Consider the following 23061-nt stretch of genomic DNA (forward strand, 5'->3'; position numbering starts at 1 on the left):
AATGTTTGGGTGTCGGTGGAAGATATGATTTCCTGGGGTGCGAAGGCAGTTGCAACTCAGATGTCAGCCACAAGGGATGTGAGGACAGGTATATGTCACATGACTGTTGCTACCCGTTACCTGCATCTGTTGTATGTGGTGTCAGTGTGAAGGTCAACTCTTCCATTCATTTAATGTCATCTTGAGGTGTCATAGTAACAAGATAACAGTTTGTGAAGGTTTTAATTTTTTTTTTATATTTGCTTCATTTTTATTTCTCATCAGGTTGTTTATTGGTCTGTTATTATTGTAGTGATAGAAAGGTGAACTGTTTCTGAAGTGAGGATGATGATAACAGTGATATCGAAGGGTGGGATGTTGTGTTATGACTGTGATATATTCATCATGTAGAGGGAGAACTACTGCTGGGTGTTGTTTGCGGAGTTTTGCTACGACAAATCTCCATGTTGATGAGGGATATAGTATCACACCTGTCCAGCAGTCGGAACGTGTGAGGTTTGTTGGAGACGCTACAAGAACATGTGTCCTGGCACAAAGTGGGGGCATTATCACAGGTCCTCGTAAACTCTCGTGTCAGAGTTGACGCAACAGGAATGGGCGTCAAACAATCATTGAAAAATACTTGTGTGTTCATGTCAAGAATGAAGATTGTATGCAGAAATTTTCAGTGTGCTCATTTGGGGCAGTTGAGTAATTAGCCTTGGCCCTGGTTGTGCATTAACCAAGACTAGCAGTGCTGTGTAAATTACTTTGCTGAAAGTCAGGTTTTAGAAGCGTTTACAAGAGTCAACTCCATCGGAATAAGGAAATTTGTGTGTGGAAAAAACATTATGCTGATGATTTTTAAACAAAAATTATTTCTATTGGATCATTTGGTTGTAGAAAGAGAGATTTATGAAGAAATTTATGACATGCATTTCTGATAGTTTTTGTATTATGCAACAAATTGCTGTGGTTTGATGACTTCTCAGATTTGTGAGGATGAATCATTCTAGACGGACACCTCTTGTGTTTGAGGAAATCAGTGCAGTGGAATGGTGGCCATTTGTGTCCGAGTTTCTGTGGATGAATGATCTGAGATGGAGGCAGGGAGGGATGTGAGTTGTGAAGGTGTCTTCATGAAGGTATCTGAATATATCTCAATACGTTTTCATGCAGGTGCAGAGTTTAGTCAGTAGGTCAAAGGTATTTGGTATAATTCTTCCTTCTGTAATGTGGACAATTCTTATCGAGTTCCTTGGAATGAATGTTTACTGACTGTATTTATTCAAGGGAGGATTTGAAAAGTGGGGACTTTTGATTGATCTTTAAAGATGTTCTGTGAATCATGTTGATATGAAGATATTGTATAGGCGTTATTCCATGGGTTTACAGCTGCTTCTTAATGCTGTCACACCAGTGTTGGTTTTGTTTTAAAGGTTTCATGGATGACATCAACAACATTGGACATTGTGAACTGGCAACTCTGGATTTGATAGCCTGTGAACAGTGGTGTAGCATTCATGGATTGTATATTTGTATATATATATATAGTGGTTATTATTTTGTCTATTTGTATCTTCAACTGGATCAGTATTTTAAAGCCTGTGTCATGGGATCAAACACCTGAGAAACTGATGGAAAACAGGAGGGAGCATAGTGATAACAGCTCAGGGACTTGTGTTTTGTCCTCATTGGTATTATTTTCATTTTTATGTTTGTAAAAGGTGATGACTAGTACTGTGGACAGTGTGTTCACCTGTCTTGACTAGATTCCTGGGTTTGAATCTCCACATATATGCCTGTAAAACTGTTCCTCCTTCCATCGCGATGGACACAACGACCCTTTATGAAATGTTCATCTGTCTGTTGTTCGTATTAATGTAGTTCCTCTACTGACAGGGTCTAAAGGTGGAATTTGCTTGAAAGGTTTATTTTTCATACTAATGGAAGTTATTGAAGTGATCGATGTCTCGGTTGTCTCATCAGTTTGTAGCATAGTGATGCGTTTAGAGGCAGTATGATTAAGTCTCGTGACCCTTCTAGTGGCATTCTATTGCAGTGTTACATAGTGGAATGGCTCTAGTTTCCAAACAGCCACTGTGATGTCTTCCTGGGTTTTCCTCTTGTAGCCTATTGACCATTCATACAACATCTACAGATTGATGCCAGGTCTGCCTTGAATCGAACTGGAAACCACAGTGCTCGCGGTGGTCAGCAGTGTTGTCTTATTGTCCTGCATCCTGTTTGAAAGGATTTTAAATAGTGACTTATGAACATCCGACTCTATTGATGTGAGAGCTGATTATACCACAGGGAAGTGATATAATCGCTGGACTGTCAGACTGGATGCATGCACACACTTGTAATTGACCTTCACAGAATAAAGGTCAATTTAGAAAAACTTACTTTGCTGACAGAACGACAGATCAGCAGCATTGCATCCTGGGAAGTGAGCTTTAACATTTGAAATCGGTGGTTTATATGACAGTGAGGTATTATTCAGTGAGGTCTAGATCGGGAAACCATGGAACATGGTGTGTGTGTCATTCACATAAACTTCAGGAATACTACAGAGACATAGAAACATTGTATGTTGCGAACTTGTGGATCTTAACAAAATGGGCTCGGACTTAGTCGTGATGATTCTCGGAGAGTGCGTCCGAAGGATCGATGGGGTAAGTTTTCTTTATACTGTATATTGCTGGTATATTGTTTTTCCCTCTCACTCTTTGTCTGTCTCTCTCTGTCTCTCTCTCTCTCTCTCTGTCTCTCTCTGTGTGTCTCTTTCTCTCTCTCTCTGTCTCTGTGTGTCTCTGTGTGTGTCTCTCTCTGTGTGTCTCTCTCTGTGTGTGTCTCTCTCTGTGTGTCTGTGTGTCTCTTTCTCTCTCTCTCTTTCTCTGTCTCTGTGTGTCTCTCTCTCTGTCTCTCTGTGTGTGTCTCTCTCTCTGTGTGTGTCTCTCTCTCTCTCTGTGTCTCTCTCTGTGTGTCTGTGTGTCTCTCTCTCTCTCTCTCTCTCTCTCTCTCTCTCTCTCTCTCTCTGTCTCTCTCTGTCTCTCTCTCTCTCTCTCATCTGGTCCAGATGGCGTTGCTGGTGCTGAAAAGCAACACATATGTTCTTCTTGGTCAGTGTTAGTAAGGGATATCAAAACCTGCATCAACAACAGCTTTCTGTCAACATCCAACATATGTGATGTAACTGAAATACTCTTTTCTTTCAGGGGTTAAAGGGGTGCTGAACTCAAACTCATACCTACACTCCCTCCCCCCCTCCCCCTCACTCACTCACTCACTCACTGCTCAGCCCCTCACTCAGCCCCTCACTCAGCCCCTCACTCACTCACTCCAGGTTATGGTGATTATGCTGCTATCACACCAGGGTAAATACAACTGTGGCTGTGTGGATTCCAGGTGACATAATGCCATAATCTTTCACAGACTGGTTATGGTTTAATCTGGCACTGTCTTTCTGGCACTGAGCCAGGGTATTATATGAGGAAAAGATCATGTCCCATGTATTTAGGGATTAAGCATCATACGTTCAGATTCATATGGTTATGCAAATTCAACGGATTTGACTTTTGGCATTCTAATCACTGTTTTGTAGAGATTGACAGCCAAACACCTATTTTCAAATTATCATGTTTTTAAATCTAATGTCCTGCTACTTTCTAAAAGGAATGGTTAATCTGTCACAGACAAAACTCAAGTCATTTCTAATGACAATAGCAATACAAAGATATATCAAGAAATTCATCAAACCAATCTACTTGTATTGCATTATTTAATGGACAAAGAGATATGTGGTACATTTTGTAACACATCTTACATCAGATAACATGATGTTTGATTACATTATGAAAGATTAAATGAGTTAACTTCTACTGATGAATGTTTAATTTAAGCTTCACCATGAAAATATATATTTACAGGGTACTAGATCTAGTGGTCAATTTTATTTTATCAATATCCAAAAGATTAATTAAAGAAGCAATACCACAGAGGGCAATTTTGCTTTCCGTACAGGAAAGTATTTTTTGCGAAAAGATATTCTACAATTCAATAACTCTCCAACTTATACAAATAGCAACTATTTTGGTGTGTTGGAACTGACATTTGAGTCGGTGCCTGGTATCAGTCATACATCCCCTCCTGCACACTGATGTAATACATGTGTTATACACTAATTGGTATATAATCCCAGGACTTAAGGGGAAAGCTGCAATATTGGAAGATCTACAGCATTTAAGCCTTGAACTGTAACTGATCATATAGTAGAAATGTAGGGACTAATTCCTTGTAGTACAGAGAGCAAGCACGTGCCTGTAACATGGTTGGGAGCACGTGCCTATGTTTACTGAAGCAGGACATTCTCCATGCTTAGAAGAGCATGGGTAATAAAGATGGAGAGCTGGGGAATAACCTCCAAGAGTGAGGCGGCATTTCCCTCAGCCAAACATCAGAAAATGTAACTACTCACAGATGGTGTGCAGCAAAATTATGACACCTAATGATTCAAACTTTCTTCAGATAGAAATGAGAAAGTCTTTTAAGTATTGCCAGGAATGGTGTTTATTATGAACAAATCTTTCGCTTGATGAATTAAGTTAAGTGGGAGAAGTGTAGTGTGTGACAGATGGTCGATTATGACAGCTGATGGTCTGTCTGAACAGTGTTGTGAGAATTCTGTAGATACATTGTAAAAAGACACTTCAGCAAATCTTAATGTTCAAAGTCTCTGTCATAAAATGCTTGTGATATTTCTTACATTTGACCTTTCGTGTTATGACATTTTCATCCAAGAGTTGATAACAGTATCGGAATAGATTGAATAGACCTTTGGATGTTATTTGAGGCTGGAAACATAAGCATTTGATTCTTTGCTGAAGACTGATGACAAATTTGTAATATGATTTGTTTTTTTTTTATGTACAGACATCAGAGTTGTGTTCTGTTTGTGTCCAGGTTGAGGTACTTGTAGCATGTGTAGCAGGGCATAGAGTCATCCCACAGATGACATCCTTACCTTGTCAGCTTGCTGACGGGGTTAACCTCTTTGGTCATGTGGACAAGGCGTCCGACTTCTAATCAGAAGGTCTGAGGTTCGAATCCCAGCACGGGACTCGGATATTTTATGGCCGCTACACATGTAACATGTTATGTTTGGGATTGCACTTTCTTAGTATAGTACTTTTGTACTTTACTAAGAAAGTGTAATTCCAAATTCAGATGAATTATAGATTTACTGAGATTGGTTTTATGTTGGCATTTAGCAATTTGTCCAACAACATCACTCAGCAACTAAGCTTATATGGAAATGTAAATATTCAAGTCTGGACCAGACAATCAAGTGATCAAGGCTAGTTGAACATCAATCTAACATATGCTACATTTGGGAATTTGGCATTGTGTATGTAAGTTGGTGATTAAATCGTCCACAGTTAAGAGAGATAGGGACATGTATCTTAATAACTGTATTTGTATGTTTTGTACAAATGTTCTTTGAAAAATATATGTATTTCAGTGTGAGCAAGCATTATAACATAAAGCCATTATGCTTGTATTGGTTTAGGAATGTAAAAATTAATAGGAATTTCAAATAACATTTGTTGTCAAAATTTAACTCTTGGAAAACCTAAACTAATCTGATGCTTTCTTGGATTGTGCTATTTCCCAGCATTAAAATTCTTTTTGTTTTACATTTCTTTGAAGTCTGACAATGAAAAAAATCTGTCGAATTTAATATCATGTTGCAAATTGTGTAAGCTGAGTATTTCCTTTCTAATGAATCAATGTCATAAATATGATCAGAGAACAAAAAAAGGTGGCAATTTGTAATATGATATTTTAATGGTTGCACATCTGCAATCATAATGACCTTATGGTTTAGGCTGGAATCTCAAACTTGTCAGAAAATGAGCTTTTGCATATTATCAATTTTTTGTGTGGAGAAAGCTGCATGGAACTAGTCTGAGAAAGGGAATATGATGGGAGAGAGCCTAAAGGGGAGGTAATTAATGTTAGTTTAGCAAGGGCATGACTTGTTCAGTAATTAAATTATTTCTCACTGACTTGTAAAAAATGTGGTCAATTTTCTGGCTGGTTCATGTGTTCAATTAACCTTGAAAGGGAGATGAACTCTGTGTGTTGTATAAAGACTTTGGGAAATGACTCCAACATCAGAGTATGACATGGAGTCAGTCGAGTCAGACGGTTGGATGTTTAGGTGGAGCTGTTAGTGAAGACATTATGGAATAGTGGAGGGTGAATTGACTATTTTAGAAGGATATTTTACCAGGAAGACCTGCTTAAAGTTTTGTCACAGCTATATGAGATTGGGACATTCTTATGAAACATTGTATGAAAATATGTCTCATGGAGGATGTGAGGAGGGTATGGTATAAGGTTGTGTCAGAGGAGATCGTCCAGACAGTAGTGGACACTGTTAGAGGTGGTACTCCAAAGTGCCAAGGACAATTCAACACGACTGACCATGGAGGTTTGACTGTTTTACGGGTGATCCAAAGTGTCTGTGTTAGAAGAACAGAAGGATTTTGTGGAACTGTTTTACTTACAAGAAAGAGTTCTTGTTTGCGGAAAAGTCAGGTTCACAAGATTGTGTTTATTTATTGACTCTGTATTGACGGATCCTGAAGCATAGGGAACATTTGTAGTACACAGCACAGCCAGTGAGGACTCCTCGATACAGACTGGGCTACAAATCTTCACTACCCAACATATCCTTGGGAGACCTTGCAGGAGGTGTAAGTCTTAGTATCAAGACTGTTGTTAGCGGAGTTTACTAGACCGAAACACATTTTACTAGACTTTGGCTTTGGATTAATGGCTCAGGTTGCTGGGTATAGATTTATATTTATATCAAGGTCATTGGAGGTAGACAGGGTATAAATGACAAGTGTACTTTATGAGACGGTTTATTTTCCTTACATTCTTAATTGAGATCCAAGTCACTTGATACATCAGTTTCATCCTGAGTGTGTTATAATACAGTTGCTAATCTGTTGTTGATTGGCCAGTCCTTGAGCAGACGTCATCACTGTAGTATTACTCGTGCCTATATGAAGCAGATAGTGTTCTGATAGTGTGGACAAGAGTACCTGTTTACACAGCATGGACTGCTGGTATGATGAACTGTCAACATACATCTGTCATATCCTCAAACACCTTGTACTTATAGAGATAAATATTTAGTCTCCCCAGTTGATGAAGCAGCAAGTTGACTGTACCAAGGCATGTTCGTGTAAACAGCCCAGCTTCATTGCAAGAGCCCCTCTGGGATAACTGGATGCACAGCTGACATTTGTAGTTCAGGGTGATGAATGGAATATTCTGAATTAGGATGTTTGCTAGTTATGAAGTAGTATTTGAAATTCCCTAGGTAATTGAGAGAATCGTTTTGGCAAGTAAACATCATTTGAAGAACAATTTAGAAGAGTCAGTTAGTGTGCCAGGTTTGAAATGACACATGGAAGATTCATTTATGCAAAATGATTAGATGAATTAAAAGTTTTGTATCATTTGAGCCTTTTATCCTGAACTGTTTTTCTCTCTTGATTTTAATCTGTGAATAATCTGAAAACTCTTAAACCCATCTCGGTTTTCATGTAACCAAAGTTCAGGTACTTAACAATCAGAAATGCTCTGTTAGCAATCTCACAAGTTGCCAGAAACTCCTCACCTCTGTCTTGATATCCAGCCACAACTGTATACCTGATATAAATGGACACCATCAAGCATTAGCAAGGCAGTGTGGGTCTTGAAGACCTCAAGGAATGAAGATTCTTGTGTTCTGATATAAACAGCTGGGCTCCCAACCTGGCAGATAAGTTTGGTGTGAGGCAGGATGTTCTACTGACGCATGGCCCAGGTCCCTATTGCTCCTACCTCCCTATCACTCTCTGCTACAGAACTGGAAATGCCAAAACACTATAAGTTCATAACTTGACCGTGAACCTAACGTCCCATCGCCAGGACGACTGGCATAAGTGGAAAATTGGCGAGTTATTTGCTGGCTGAGTGAACATGTATTGTATATATATACACTCTGGGAACATGCCTGTGTAACTACACTGGTGGAGAGACTGTGATGGGATCTGATACTCGGGATGATGGGATGCGAAACGCATAGTGACGTCTGCTGCATTCACTGATTGGTTGTTTGTGTTTTTAGCCTGAACACCTTTGTAAAAAACTTGGATGAGGGAGTTTAGTGATTGTGATAGATGATGATGTGTTGAGTTTGTGAATGTGTAAAATGTTTTGACGCTGGAGGAAACAGCTGATGACGGGATCGCCCACCTGAAAAAACACACCTTGGATATTCGTTGTGTTCCTGGAGCGCTCTTCAGTTACAAGCATGTTTTCCAGGTTTAAGAAATATGACGTAGGTAAGTTGATAATGTTAAATCTCTCCTGCATCTGTATTTGTCTGCGAGCTTGTAATTGTATCATATCTGGGAAAGATGGATGCTGAGTCTGTGCACCTTGAAATAGGTGAGTGATGGGGGTAATATAACGGCTTGCATGCTCATCATGACTGGTTGTGTAAGATGTATCTAGCACCTACCCTTCGCACTCAGGTGACACAACAAAAATAGGCTTTGTGGAAAAAATATTTAGTTAACGGTTTCTAAATATTCTGCAGGAATGGAAGCTGCTGGATTATTCACCGTTTATTCTTTAGTGGATTTAGGTATTGGTACAGAAGGAGGTTGTAGGTGAATTGTCTCTGCAGGTGTATTCTAGCACAAACACTGGTATTCGTGAGCCATCTGGTCGGACGTATGCAAGACTTATCTCTGCTGTCGCTGTCATGTAAGTTGCACACTGCTTCAGTTTCAGCAAATGATTCAAATTGGGGTAGAGGGGACTTATGTCTGCTTCTGAGGGGACTCCCTGTATTCTAACTGTGGTGACTACTTACGTCTGCTTCTGAGGGGACTCCCTGTATTATGTATTCTAACTGTGGTGACTACTTCATGTGATTCTAACTGTGCTTCTGCTTCTGACGGGATAAGAAGAAGAAGAAGAAGGGTTTATTTTGTATAAAGGCCATACGACCCATCGTACAAGGTGGTACAATAGTGATTTTGGTTACCATTTTCATACAACAACGCTAACAGGAGCAGAATAAACATGTTCTAAGAACTTGACAAAATTATTTATGATGTTATTGTCGGATGATGTACATATGCTGTGGAGTGAATAATAATATCCATGGACCGTTTTCGGAATGTAACGCCGACGCATATCCTCATAGCGTTTACAAATATAGACAATATGGATTTCATCCTCAATACTTTTACAGTGTTTACATAATACAATATCATCATTGCAGGAGGCAGTACCTCTTCTAATATATTTGATACCTAGTGCATTACACCCTGATCTAAATAATGTGAACAGAGGCTTGCACTTATTACTTATGTTCAATGATAAATATATTTTTCACAGGTCAACAGAGATTTATGGGACTTATAGAAGGACAGCGAAGGAACATCTAGGGACAAATGCCACTCTTGCATAGAGCAGTTGTTAATTCTTTCAGTAAACATATATAGAAACATTTTTGTATCACCGACATCTTGTGAAATCCAAGCTGTACCAAAGCCAAGATAAAATAACAAATCACTGACATGCCGAGCCCATGTGGGACGTTTCCTGAATTCAACAGATAATAAAAAATTATAACATTGATATGGATATCTACTTTGATGCATTCTCAATAATCTTAGCCAGTATTTAATACATTTGACATAACACACATTGCTTAAGGGTGCCCTCCCACATTCCCCATATGCAACAGCATTAGATGATCTGTAACTAATCTGGAGTAAAAATTTGCAAAATTTTCGATGGACAATTTCAATACTTTCTCTCTTTTTAAAACCCCATATCTCAGCACCATATGTTAGAATTGGTACAATCTTTTTATCAAAAATATAAAATCCTTCTGAGAGTGACATATCATATCGTCTTATAAATGACTTGATCGGCCACAGTGCCTTATTAGCTTGATCAGATAATGTTTTACATGCCCTAGTCCAAATCAATTTGGGAGTTATCATAAGTCCTAGATATTTATAAATATTGACAGTTTCCATTCGAATGCCATTATAGAACCATTTTTCGTGTTTGGACAAGGGTCCACCCATTTTAAAAACAATTATTTTACTTTTATCCGTATTAATATCCATGCCCCATTTATGGGAATACATATGTAGGGCGTCAAGGCGGCGCTGTAATCTAACAACAGTATCAGCTATCAAAACCAAATCATCTGCAAATAACAGAGCAATAATATTCAACATATTTTCGGAGATAAATATACCGTCATCAAACCTATTTTCTAAGGTCGATACGAGCTCATTAATATATAAAGAAAATAATACCGGACTGAGGACACAGCCTTGCCGAACCCCACAGGTGCTATCAAAATATTCAGTTAATTTCTTACCATACTCATAGGTTACAGTGGCCTTGACATTAGTATACATATTTTTAATCAACTTGAAAAATTTCCATGGATCCCATTTTGCAAAAGAACATACAGTAATTTAAACCTATTCACCATGTCAAAGGCCTTGCGAAAATCTATGAATGCAATATATATCTTCCCATTTTTACGTGTTAAATACTTCTGAATGATTGTCTGGAGAATAAAGATACTGTCCACAGTCGAATGATCTGTCTTAAATCCACCCTGATATTCTCCAATTATCTCACGAAGTTGCAAAAAAGTACTCCAATCTTTTGTTTAGAACCGAAACAAAAATTTTGCTCATTACATTCAGAAGAGAGATCCCCCTATAATTATTCGGGTCAGATCTACTACCTTTCTTATGTAGTGGGATAATAATGCCAGTTGACCAGGAATTTGGCCACAAGCCGGATGAGAGTATCTTGTTGAACAGTAATACTAAATAGGGAACTATTATATGTTCAGAAACTTTAAAAAACTCTGCGGGAATACCATCATCGCCTGGGGATTTGTTACATTTTAGATGTCTGATAGCATTTATTACATCCTGATCTGTAAAGTCACATGATAGAATATCATCGTCATTGATACAATCAACACATGTATTAAAGTCATGTTTATCAACATATGATTTGGCATCTTCTGAAAAGTTGCCATCTTCTGGCAACGTTGGGTTTAACAAGTCCTTAAAGTATTCAGCCCATGTTGATGGCGTTACACTTTCTTCCATGGCGCGAGTTGTGGTATATTTTTTCACAAGTCGCCAAAATGCTGAGCAGTCTCTGGAACAAGCTGCATCATGTATGTTTTGAGTAATGGAACGTTTATAACTATCTTTCTTAGTTTTACAAGTCTGTTTGAACTGAGATCTAATGTCTTTGTATCTATTCAGATTCTCAAATGTTGTTGTTTTTCTAAACACATTAAGCAGTTTATACTTTTCATGTTTAAGAGTCTGACACTGTTGATGATGATGGTTTTGGGTTGTCTACATTCCATATCTCGCCCACAGGTTTGCAGAATGCGCTGCAGTATGTTTAATGCTTTGTCAGTGTTGACATGTAGACTGCTTATAAAGTCCTGAAACAAATCACTTGTATCAGCATTTTGCAGGTTATCAAGATATAATTGTGATTTTTCATTTTTCCATTTAAATTTCTGTTACTACAATGAAAATACTTATCATCGGCTGGCCTGTCCACATCGAACAGGGATGAGATTGTGGTTGTGAGTGGGAGATGGTCAGACTCCGTCCGAGAAACACTCTTGAAGACACAGGTGGGGCATCTAGTTCCTCGTATGTATCCTCGTCCATAGGTAGAAAATCAACACTATCATCAACAATATAGTCTAATTCAGCGCCAGTTCTTCCATTAAAATCGCCACAAATAATGAAGTCAGTATCTGGATATTCGTTTTTCATTGCCACAATGTAATTTTCCAATCGCTCAACCCCATCGTTACTGTTAGTTTTTTCCGGTGTTACATAGACACAACCCAGAATAAGCCTTTTGCCTGACCATTATCGCCGAATGGAAACAAGAAACACGGCGTCCACCCACCCTCGTGTATACGGTGGAAAAAGATGAGATACTGTCACCCATAAGTATAGCAACGCCACCGCTGAACCGGCCGATGTTGTTTATCTTAGGGCGAATTGATTGGAATGCTGTATAACAGGCAATTAAGTTACTAAAGTCATCATAACATTTGGCCCAGGTTTTAGGTCAGACATATGATATCATATTTAGAGATAAAGTCACAAAAGTCTGGATGGATTACTTTACTATATAGGCCGTTTACATTCCAACACAGTATGCTTATTGGTTGTAGTGAGTGTGATGCATCCGAATACCGTGGAGCACGAGCTTTCTGATCGGGTGTCAATGTCAATGTCGATATCAGTCACAGGGTCAAGGCCAACCTGCTACAGAACACTGTGGTTTGGGTCAGCATGACCTAGCGAGTGTGGTCCATGTATATCTCGGCGAATCTGACTAGAGCCCCAGAACTATCCGGCATGAACTTAACGTCATCTATAACTAGAAAGTAAGCCTTTGATGTATGCTGTTTTACCTTGGTCCCTAGCCTGTTTGAGGTGGGGTATGAGTTGTTTTCTTCTGAGTCTTGTTTTGGAGAGAAGTCCTCAGATATTCTGAATGTTGTGTTGCCTTTCAGCTCTGCCTTAGCCTTGTTGAGGGCTAAGTTTGGCGTCTCTGGAGGCGAACTTCATCATGATAGGGCGGGTTGCCCCCTGTTCACGCTTTGTACCCAATCTGTGGACAGTGTCGAAAAGAATATCATCTCCATTTTGTAGACATAATGTATCCTTCAGAAATGAATAAACTTTCCTTTTAGATTCACCAGACTCTTCAATCCGTCCTTCCATTTCCATTCCAAATAAAATCAAGTTATTTCTTCTGGAGTAGTTCTCACTTTTATCAAGTTTTGCCTCTAAAGCAGTGATAGTGTTTGCCTGAGACGTCACTATCTTCCTAAGATCTCTATTTTCGGTTTGAATTTGTTCCAACTGATTATTTAATTCTGTGTTCTAACTGTGGTGACTACTTACGTCTGCTTCTGAGGGGACTCCCTGTATTATGTATTCTAACTGTGGTGACTACTTACGTCTGCTTCTGACGGGACTCCCTGTATTCTGTGTTCTAACTGTGGTGACTACTTACGTCTGCTTCTGAGGGGACTCCCTGTATTCTGTATTCTAACTGTGGTGACTACTTACGTCTGCTTCTGAGGGGACTCCCTGTATTCTGTGTTCTAACTGTGGTGACTACAATTTGGATGCATCATGTCAAGGTTTGTTATAGATACACCTTAAATCTTGGAGTCATGTTGTAAGTAGGGTGTACTGAAGTACATGACATAACTCCATGTACAGAATAATCTTTGAAAATGTTTATGAATTATATTCCTTCATTAGGGATAGACAACTTCCAGCTATGTATGTCAGTCTCAGGACCAACCTCAGTTACAGTTCCTGGTCCACGTGGTGTTACTGGCGATGAGAAGTCAACAGAAACACTTCAGCACCATATATATTCTTGTTGGCAGATATTAGAAAAGGGGTCGATATCTAAAACCTGCATCAGCAACAGCTTTCTGTCAACATCCAGCTGATTTTGTGATGTAACTGAAATACTCAAGGATGAATTCAAACTACCACATACACGCATTGACTCACTGACTCACTCACTCAGGCCAGGTGCTTGTTTTAATCCATGTATCACAAGACTATTTTCTTTAGAGTAGAGTTTGACTGACTGATTATTATTTTAGTACCAGCAGTACTGAGATGTATACTGAGTGACATTCGGCTGTGATCAGCCTGTGGAGCAATTACCTGCACACATGTGATGTAATAGCCTGCTCCACGCTGATATTCAGTGAGTCTTGTTGCTGAGAGACTGGAGGCGGCATACATTCTTAAAGGTTACTGGGACTATTTAGCTCAAATGCATTCGGTAGCATTTGTGTCTGTAGATTACCAGTGCACCAAAACAGTACATACTTGTCAGAAAACATTAGTTGTCTCAATCAAAACATTTCACTGTTTTTAATACGTTATATTTATATAGTGATGGTTTGGTTTAGGTAGGATCAGTGGACACCAGTGGTCTCTGAGCTACTGAAGTTGTCTCTAAGGTACTGAAGTTGTCTCTAAGGTAGATTGCTTTCATTTAAAGACATCATCAGTGTCTAAGCTACATCAGTTGTCTCTAAGGTAGATTGCTTTCATTTAAAGACATCAGTGGTCTGTAGGCTACATCAGTTGTCTCTAAGGTAGATTGCTTTCATTTAAAGACATCAGTGGTCTGTAGGCTACATCCATGTGTGAAATCAGAAGAATACCTGTGATTTAACAGAAATACTGTTCAAGGGGCACTAAACCAGACCCATAAATCCTTGAATTGGTAGCCATTTACCTTCAGTATGTATATCATCTTAATGCTCTATCTACCCTGAATATTTATTGTGTACAAAGGAACCTAATAGTCTGGATAATTCTGTTTGTGAACTTAACTTCCATGTTCCTGACGTATCCCCATAACCATGAACCGTACAATCACCTGGTATCCCGAGATAAGAAAAGGCTAACTATTTGGTCATTTATCTACCTATGTAAGATTTAAGTCTTACCTGTATGTAATGTATCACAGCTTTAGTACTTGTCAGTTGCTGGGATCTGTCTCGATGTCTCTGACTGAGATTAGTGTACAGCAACCGACACTCTTTCAACAAACTTGATACTTTTTGTACAGTACCACGGCAAAGCAGAATGAACTTGTTGATCGTCTAGGTAACCAGGTACATGTAACCTCTTCATAAGAAAACCGAAGTATATCAGAAGCAAAGTATTAGGTATATAAGATATCAACCAGGCCTTGAGTCACGGAGTGTCTTCAGTGCAGTCAGCAGTAAGTGCAAGACAAGTATCAGTTTGTAGTTGTTGTACTAAGATAATATATTGGTCAGTCACATCTTGATATATATTTTATGAATATCAATGCTTTGATGACCATGTCCTTGATAGTATAAGCATTTGGTGAAGGTTTGTGTCATTTGGTAAGCTTTACTGCTACTAGGGGTCTGAAGTACTGGGGCTCTGGACAATACAGTGTCTGGAATACAGGGGGTCTGAAGTACTGGGGGTCTGTACAATACAGTGTCTGGAATACAGGGGGTCTGAAGTACTGGGGCTCTGCACAATACAGTGTCTGGAATACAGGGGGTCTGAAGTACTGGGGCTCTGGACAATACAGTGTCTGGAATACAGGCCTCCTGAAGTACTGGGGCTCTGCACAATACAGTATCTGGAATACAGGGGGTCTGAACTACTGGGGCTCTGTACAATACAGTGTCTGGAATACAGGGGGTCTGAACTACTGGGGCTCTGGACAATACAGTGTCTGGAATACAGGGGGTCTGAACTATTAGGGCTCTGCACAATACAGTGTCTGGAATACAGGGGGTCTGAACTACTGGGGCTCTGGACAATACAGTGTCTGGAATACAGGGGGTCTGAACTATTGGGGCTCTGTACAATCCAGTGTCTGGAATACAGGGGATCTGAACTACTGGGGCTCTGGACAATACAGTGTCTGGAATACAGGGGGTCTGAACTATTGGGGCTCTGTACAATACAGTGTCTGGAATACAGGCGTCCTGAAGTACTGGGGCTCTGGACAATACAGGGGGTCTGAACTACTGGGGCTCTGGACAATACAGTGTCTGGAATACAGGGGGTCTGAACTACTGGGGCTCTCTACAATACAGTGTCTGGAATACAGGGGGTCTGCAATACTAGGGCTCTGGACAATACAGTGTCTGGAATACAGGGGGTCTGAACTATTGGGGCTCTGTACAATACAGTGTCTGGAATACAGGCATCCTGAAGTACTGGGGCTCTGCACAATACAGTGTCTGGAATACAGGAGGTCTGAAGTACTGAGGCTCTGGACAATACAGTGTCTGGAATACAGGGGGATCTGCAATACTAGGGATCTGGACAATACAGTGTCTGGAATACAAAGGGATCTGCAATACTAGGGATCTTGAGTATAAAGTATCTGCAATACAGGAGGATCTGCAATACTAGGGATCTGGGTGCCGTTGTACAAAGCGATCTTAACGCTAAGGTGACCGTAACTCCCATACTTTAACATAGACTTAAGGTAGCCTTAGAGCTAAAGTTGTTTTGTACAACGGCACCCTGGAGTATAAAGTATCTGCAATACAGGAGGATCTGCAATACTAGGGATCTGGAGTATAAAGTTTCTGGAAATTCAGTTCTGCAATAATATGGATTTGGACTGTAAGGTGTGTCTGGAATACAAGAGGTCTGCAATACTTGGTATCTGGACTATAAAGTGTCTTGAATACAAAGACAACAAATGGTCTGGAATACAAGGGGTCTAGATTTCAAGGGATCTGGAATGCAAAGAGTCTTATCACTAGATGACCATTCATCCAAATTATGATGACATGGGCAGACAATGTTTGAAACAACTCCTTTAAACTAGCCTGGAAAACTGCTCACGATCCATTGAAGTAAACTCAGATTTCTTAGTGTTTGTAAAATTATTGTTGATCATTAAGTACTAACTTTAAGATGTGTTTGTTTTCATGTAAACATGACACATGTGCATACTTTATATAAATTCCACAAACATGTTAAAGTCGGGATGACAAGTTAAATATTGTAATAAGAAGGAATTGGTTGTTCCCTGGTGTCCTCTGATGTATTCAAACACTGACACTCTTAAAAGGGAGACAACTGACACATTGACCTTTGTGTCAAGATGCCAAGACTGGCACCATTGGTTCTGTTTCCAAGCTGTTCACCACAAATGCCTGTGTCAGATAAAGAAATATGCCTCCCTTGGTGAATAATGATCAGAGCTACAGGGATCTATGTAGAGCAAATCAGAGGAACATTTGTTGCTATGTCTGTAAGAATTCCCAAACTGGAATATTATTCTCAGTTTAGGATTTTTGTCCACAGTAAACCTGAAGGCAGGAGGGAAAAAAATATTTAAAAATCACCAGTCAAAGTAATATTCCTTTTAAATACTAAAAGTGTTTTACATTTGGCAATTTATGAAGTGTATATGGGGCAAAAAAATACATCAAAAATTTTTTGTGTAAGTTTACATTTTTGGCCAATAAAAACGTTAGGATTTTATTTTTTGAGTGGAGAAAATTCATTTTTATATTTTTCCTTATGCTTGAAAAAATACGACCAGAGGATCAGTAAAACCAGAAATAAAATTGGTCTGGCCTTATGTTGGGGCGGTGGGGTAGCCTAGAGGTTAAAGCGTTCGCTCGTCATGCCGAAGACCTGGGTACAATGTGTGAAGCACATTTCTGGTGTCACCTGTCGTGATATTGCTAGAATATTGCTAAAAGAAACGTTAAACCATGCTTACTCACTCACTAACTCACTCAGTTTATGTTATTAAAGGTATAACTAACACTGTGGCTTTGCAGAGGAGACTTTTGTATCACAGATAGCATGTCCCACAAGTAGGAAGTGCTGAATGTATAGGTTTACATTGTTGCCATGAAAGTGAAAGTAATGAATTGAAAAAATATAATTCAACAAATCAATTATTTTTCCCAACTTATCTGCTGAGATAAACCAGGGGAGATAACTCTGGATGACCGTGCAGTGTGGGACCTCTTTAACTGGGGGTCTCCGACTGTAAGCATCTTTCTGACTCACTCATGTTGTGACTTTACTGGATAGCTTAGCCAGATGGAACAAGATGTCTAGCACACTATACACAGATCTGTTTTATTATACATGTAAGTACTTAACAATTACAACAACGATCGTGAACATACATGGACATGCAAGGGACTGAACTTGTTCCTAGGAAGGAGGGAACAAGTTTGTAGACACTGTAGACATGTTCCACTCATCTGTTCAAGATATACCAAATACATTAAATTCAAGAAAAAAACAATAAATATATCTTATCTCATCTTATCACTTATATTTGGACTGATATTTATGCAAACTTATAGCGTCACTCTCTGCAAATCAGTCATTGCAGATGGCGTTTGTGTGAGAATGATGTACACAAACTATTGATTCTATTTATATAGCATCGCTGCAATATTTGCACTGTGTTCATTCCAGAACATATTCTTACCTTTGATGATCTATTTTTCTGATAATATTTCTTTAGGAATAAAACATTTTGTAATTTAGTCAAATATGGGTTTTGTAGCATGTCTGTTATCCAACTGCAGCAGGTCAAACCTGTGTACAGAAGCAGCACTGCTACAGGCTGTAGGGTTCTCACGCAACGTTCCTATCAATGCGTGGCATTTGGGACCTGATTCACCATCGCTAGGTGATAGCATTGTTTTTGATGCTTCAGCTTCATAACATTGTCTACCGAGGTCTGGTTTCACAATTGCTGTGTACATGGAGCAAGGCAATGTGAAGGTGTTGACTGAGTCCATGAGGCAGTGTACAGTTACTGTATGCTTCTGTATGCTACTGTAAGTTACTGTATGCTACTATGTGCTTCTGTATGTTGCTTTCATGTCACTACCCGTGATGGTCCGGGTTAGAATATTGATCTTCAGTAACCCATGCTTGTCGTAAGAGGCGACTAATGGGATCGGGTGGTCACGCTTGCTGACTGGGTTGACACATGTCATTGGTTCCCAATTGCGCAGATCGATGCTCATGCTGTTGATACTGGATTGTCTGGTCCAGACTCTCGAATATTTACAGACCGCCGCCATATAGCTGGAATATTGCTGAGTGCGGCGTAAAACTAAACTCACTCACTACTTTATGTCACAATTTCTTATTGTATGTTACTGATGTTATTGTATGTTGCTGTTTGTTACTGTTACGCATGACGACTGTGTCTGACTTCAGCTTATTCTGTTTTCCTTTTGTCCACAGCCTCTGCGGAGAGCTTCTTCAAAAGCAGGACATTCCAGGTCAGAAATGAGAGTCTACCAGGTGAGTTGTCTTCCCTTGGATTTACTTCAGTTGCATTGTGGAGGAATGTTGCTTTGTGACTTGTATTTTTCAGGCAAATTCTTTCAAAATCATAATGTGGTCAGTATATAGCTCTAGAAACTTTTCAAGTAGTATTTTCGGTGTTTTGCTTGTATCAAAAAGTGCTTTAATTAGTTGTGTCCAGAAGAGGCAAACATAACCAAAGAATTCATCTTTCACTCAATGTCGTCATGGGTCCCCTGTTCAGCTTTTGGGTTCCCTGTTAACACTGGTACAACAGAAAGACCTGTGGGGTTATAGTAACCTATTTAGGGTGTAAGAGGCAACAAAATGGTTATGGTGGTAAAATTCAGGGATTCAGGGTTGTCATTACCCTGAGGTTGTGGGTCGTTGCTCGCAATATCGATCACTGGATGGTCTGGTCCAGATTAGATTATTTACAGGGTGCCGTCACTTAGCTGGATTATTGCCATGTTACACATTAACAAACAAAGTTTGGTGTATTTGTGCATAAACACCCCCTACAGATCTTGTAGGCATGACCAGGTACAGGGCACTAATGGTGTTGAGCTGTACTAATGCCGTTGCTGACTGGTTTGTCTTGATCTGACACATAATGATTTCGCGTTTATGGAGTTATAAGTGTGGAAAAACGTGTTCATACTGAAACATACATAAAAATGACTTCACAGACTGCTGTTTTAAACATTAACATGAAATATTGTAGACAATTGTATGAAATCACACGGATCTGTATCCATGCTTTTGATAATGCAGCACAGGTCCCGCCAACTAGTTTTCTGCCAATCAAGAAACAGTAGTTCATTAGTGGGAGTGGCCTGATGTATCTCAGATTTATGGAAACATACAATAATTGTTTGGTTAGATAATCAAATGTATCATATAAATGTGATACAGAGGTCATATTGCTTTCTGTGGCCTTCAACAACATACTAGCCTTTTCAAAATGCATACAAGATGTCGAAGAGCTAAAAGTACTTAATGTCTTTTCATTACTGAAGTGAAATCCTTAGGTGTGACAAGGTATGTTCTGTATGGTTACCTGTGGGTGCTCGTATTATCAACCACTAGTTTATCTGGCTCAAACACCATGAATCATCAGTTGTAAGAAGTTAGCTCAGAAATATAAAATGTAATGAATACTGACAAAGTTGTAGTGAAATTAGGCCCCCTGCAGATCAACACCTCATCTTTATGAGAGTAATTAGCATTACACGACTCCCCGTTAATTACCAATCAGTCAAGTCAAACTTGCCCCATGCTCCCCGACACTTTGTAGTGTAGATTGTAATCATCTCATGGTCTGAAAACGGATCCGATTCCATGTGAGTTCCAGGCACAGTTTTAGTACTCCCCAGAGGAGCTTGTTCACTTCTGGCATCGTAAACATGCACATCTGAGCACAACTTACTGAGCTAGACCAGTTCAAGTAACAGAGCTGTGTTATAACAATCTGTAGTCTGTTTATATGTTCTCCATCATTGATACCATTTCAGAGTATCTTTATGATATAAGTCAGCAGGCATGCCAACATTTTGGCTTTGTGATAGGGAATATTGTGTATTTAACTTAGCTATGTGTTACATTTGTTGAACGGTTGTCATGGAAACTGAAACCTAAGTGCCTTTGAGCTCATACAGTTATGATATATGATATGTATGGGGTGAATCTATGGACAGCGGAGTTGGGAAAAATGTATTTCATGAAGTGAAATTTATTGAGTTAAAAGGAACCCAAGAACATTTGGACAATTTGCCTGTAATAAGTGCATTGTTATGTTTGGTTGCGTTCCTGCAGAGAATCTGATTGGTTGTATTAAAGATATCGGTGCAGAGTTCACACTGCTGCAGCACTGTGCCATTGGCTTATTCTGGTTTCAAATGGTGCCCACTGGTGGTCTCAATGACGCTGTGTTTGACTCCAACCTAATGAAACAGATATAGTATCCTGATCGCCAGAAACAATGTTAGTTTGTTTTTAATGTAACCTTGTTAAAATTCCCAGTCATGCACTCAGAAATACTCCATTACATTAAACATGATTATACCACTCCATGTGCCCTCATATGGAGTCATTTCACTGTTTTGATCTCTGCTCACAGATAAACAATTATATACAAAGTGATTTCCCTGAAAATGGTGTTAGGTAACTTCACCAAAACATTTTATATGAAGCTTGGTGACTGGTCCATTTCACCAGCAGTAGCCAATCATATTTCTAGTTGCATATTTCCCGCATGGCCAATTGCTCAAGTGGCAGGGCAGGATATCGTCTCATCTTCAAGGAAACAGAAGGCAAATGATAATCATCACAAAAGAGACACTTGTACGGAAATGACAGCTGCTATTTTACAAGCTAGATTAACAAATAAGGATCAGGAACTAAGTACAGTTGTAGGTTCCATTGCAAATTTCAAAGATAATTCACTCAAACTGTACCATTGTATAGTAAGATGATACTGATGGGTTGCTGGGTGATCTGTATTACCTGGGCCTAGATTTTCGAACTCACTTAGCGCTAAGATAGTCGTAAGTTAATGTTAATGTATGGCACTTATGACTATCTTAGCGCTAAGAGAGCTTCAAAAATATAGGCCCAGGAGTGTTCCATCATATTGTCTGAATGTCCTTCAGTTTGGGTTAACTTATACACGGGAGTGGAACTTCCCTTGTTTGTGAGGAGTGTTGTAGTTACATATTCTGAACCAACCTTACTTCAAGTCTGTGACGGGCATTTAAGAGACGGGGGAACATGAAAACATGGAACTTTTATGGAATACAGCTTCTATTTTCCCTGGTGAAGGGGCAAGAAGTTGCTCAGAAATGCCATAAATAAGCAATAAACAAATTGCTATCATGTAAGTTTCATGTTCTCACAACCTAATTTTCACATTTTTACAAATCTATTGACATTCTCATAAAATAAATGACAAATATGACTTCTGTATGAGCTTATTTCAGTACAAATGGGGTTGATAGATGAAGTACTGTTACAGGCAGTCACTGCTCACTTCACGAAACATAAACTCATCTCTTAGTCTCAGTGTTTATCTGAACCTGAGGAACTGAGGAAAATGTGGTTACTTTGAATAGATGTCAAACCTCAAATTGCTGCTCAGATGCTGCTTCTGGCCATTTCAGTTGTTCACTAGTTTGTCCTGTGTTTGTGCTGTGTACATCAGATGTAACTTAATCTCTACATCATGCAAAGGTGTACATCAGATGTAACTTAATCTCTACATCATGCAAAGGTGTACATCAGTTGTAACTTAATCTCTACATCATGCAAATGAGGTATCTATTAGTTTTAACATCATGCAAATGTGTATATCAGTTTTAACTTAATGCTTTACATCACACAAATGTGTATATCAGTTTTAACTTAATGCTTTACATCACACAAATGTGTATATCAGTTTTAACTTAATGCTATACATCACGCAAATGTGTATATCAGTTTTAACTAAATGCTTTACATCACACAAATGTGTATATCAGTTTTAACTTAATGCTTTACATCACACAAATTTTGTATATTCCAGTTTTAACTCTATGCTTTACACCACATAAATGTGGTATATTTCAGCTTTACATCATGCAAATGTGGTTTATATCAGTATTAATTTTATTCTGAAAGTGATTTGAAAGAATTAATTGTAAAGTATTTGATAACAGAATTGTTTCCTGGGTGAAAATGTTTTTCAAAACCTTTTCAGCAAAGTAACCAAATATAAATTTCTAATCTGTTTGTATTTTGTATAAAGGAAGCCTTCTCCTCACGAGAGTATATCTTCAGTTCCAAATACTAATGTCACAGAAGGAATTCAAAGTCAGACTTGGAATTTGAGTTTTATGACACAGAGAAGAAATATTTTCCTTTTCATGTCACAAGCTTTCATGTGATGTCTTTTACCTGTGGACATCAAAGCAGTAGGATGGACTGGTCACAAAGGTTCCCCGTAACAGGATATCGTTACCTGTAATTAAGGAGGGCAATATACTCAGGCCAGGTGTTATATGGCCAGAACTTTGATGTCCGCTCTCAACAGTTGCTGTAT

General features: G+C 39.0%; 1 long non-coding RNA gene across 1 annotated transcript in view; it reads left to right on the forward strand.

The window, feature by feature from the left end:
• The first annotated feature begins 1743 nt into the window (after positions 1-1743).
• Positions 1744-23061, forward strand: part of LOC124275141 — a 31376-nt gene continuing 10058 nt past the window's right edge. The window contains exons 1-2 of the long non-coding RNA XR_006898216.1: positions 1744-2657; positions 18924-18983. This is a non-coding gene — a long non-coding RNA (uncharacterized LOC124275141). The remainder of the gene's footprint in view (positions 2658-18923; positions 18984-23061) is intronic.

Source organism: Haliotis rubra, unplaced genomic scaffold, assembly GCF_003918875.1.
Source record: "Haliotis rubra isolate DU_JTF1 unplaced genomic scaffold, ASM391887v1 Scf199, whole genome shotgun sequence".
Classification (NCBI taxonomy): domain Eukaryota; kingdom Metazoa; phylum Mollusca; class Gastropoda; order Lepetellida; family Haliotidae; genus Haliotis; species Haliotis rubra.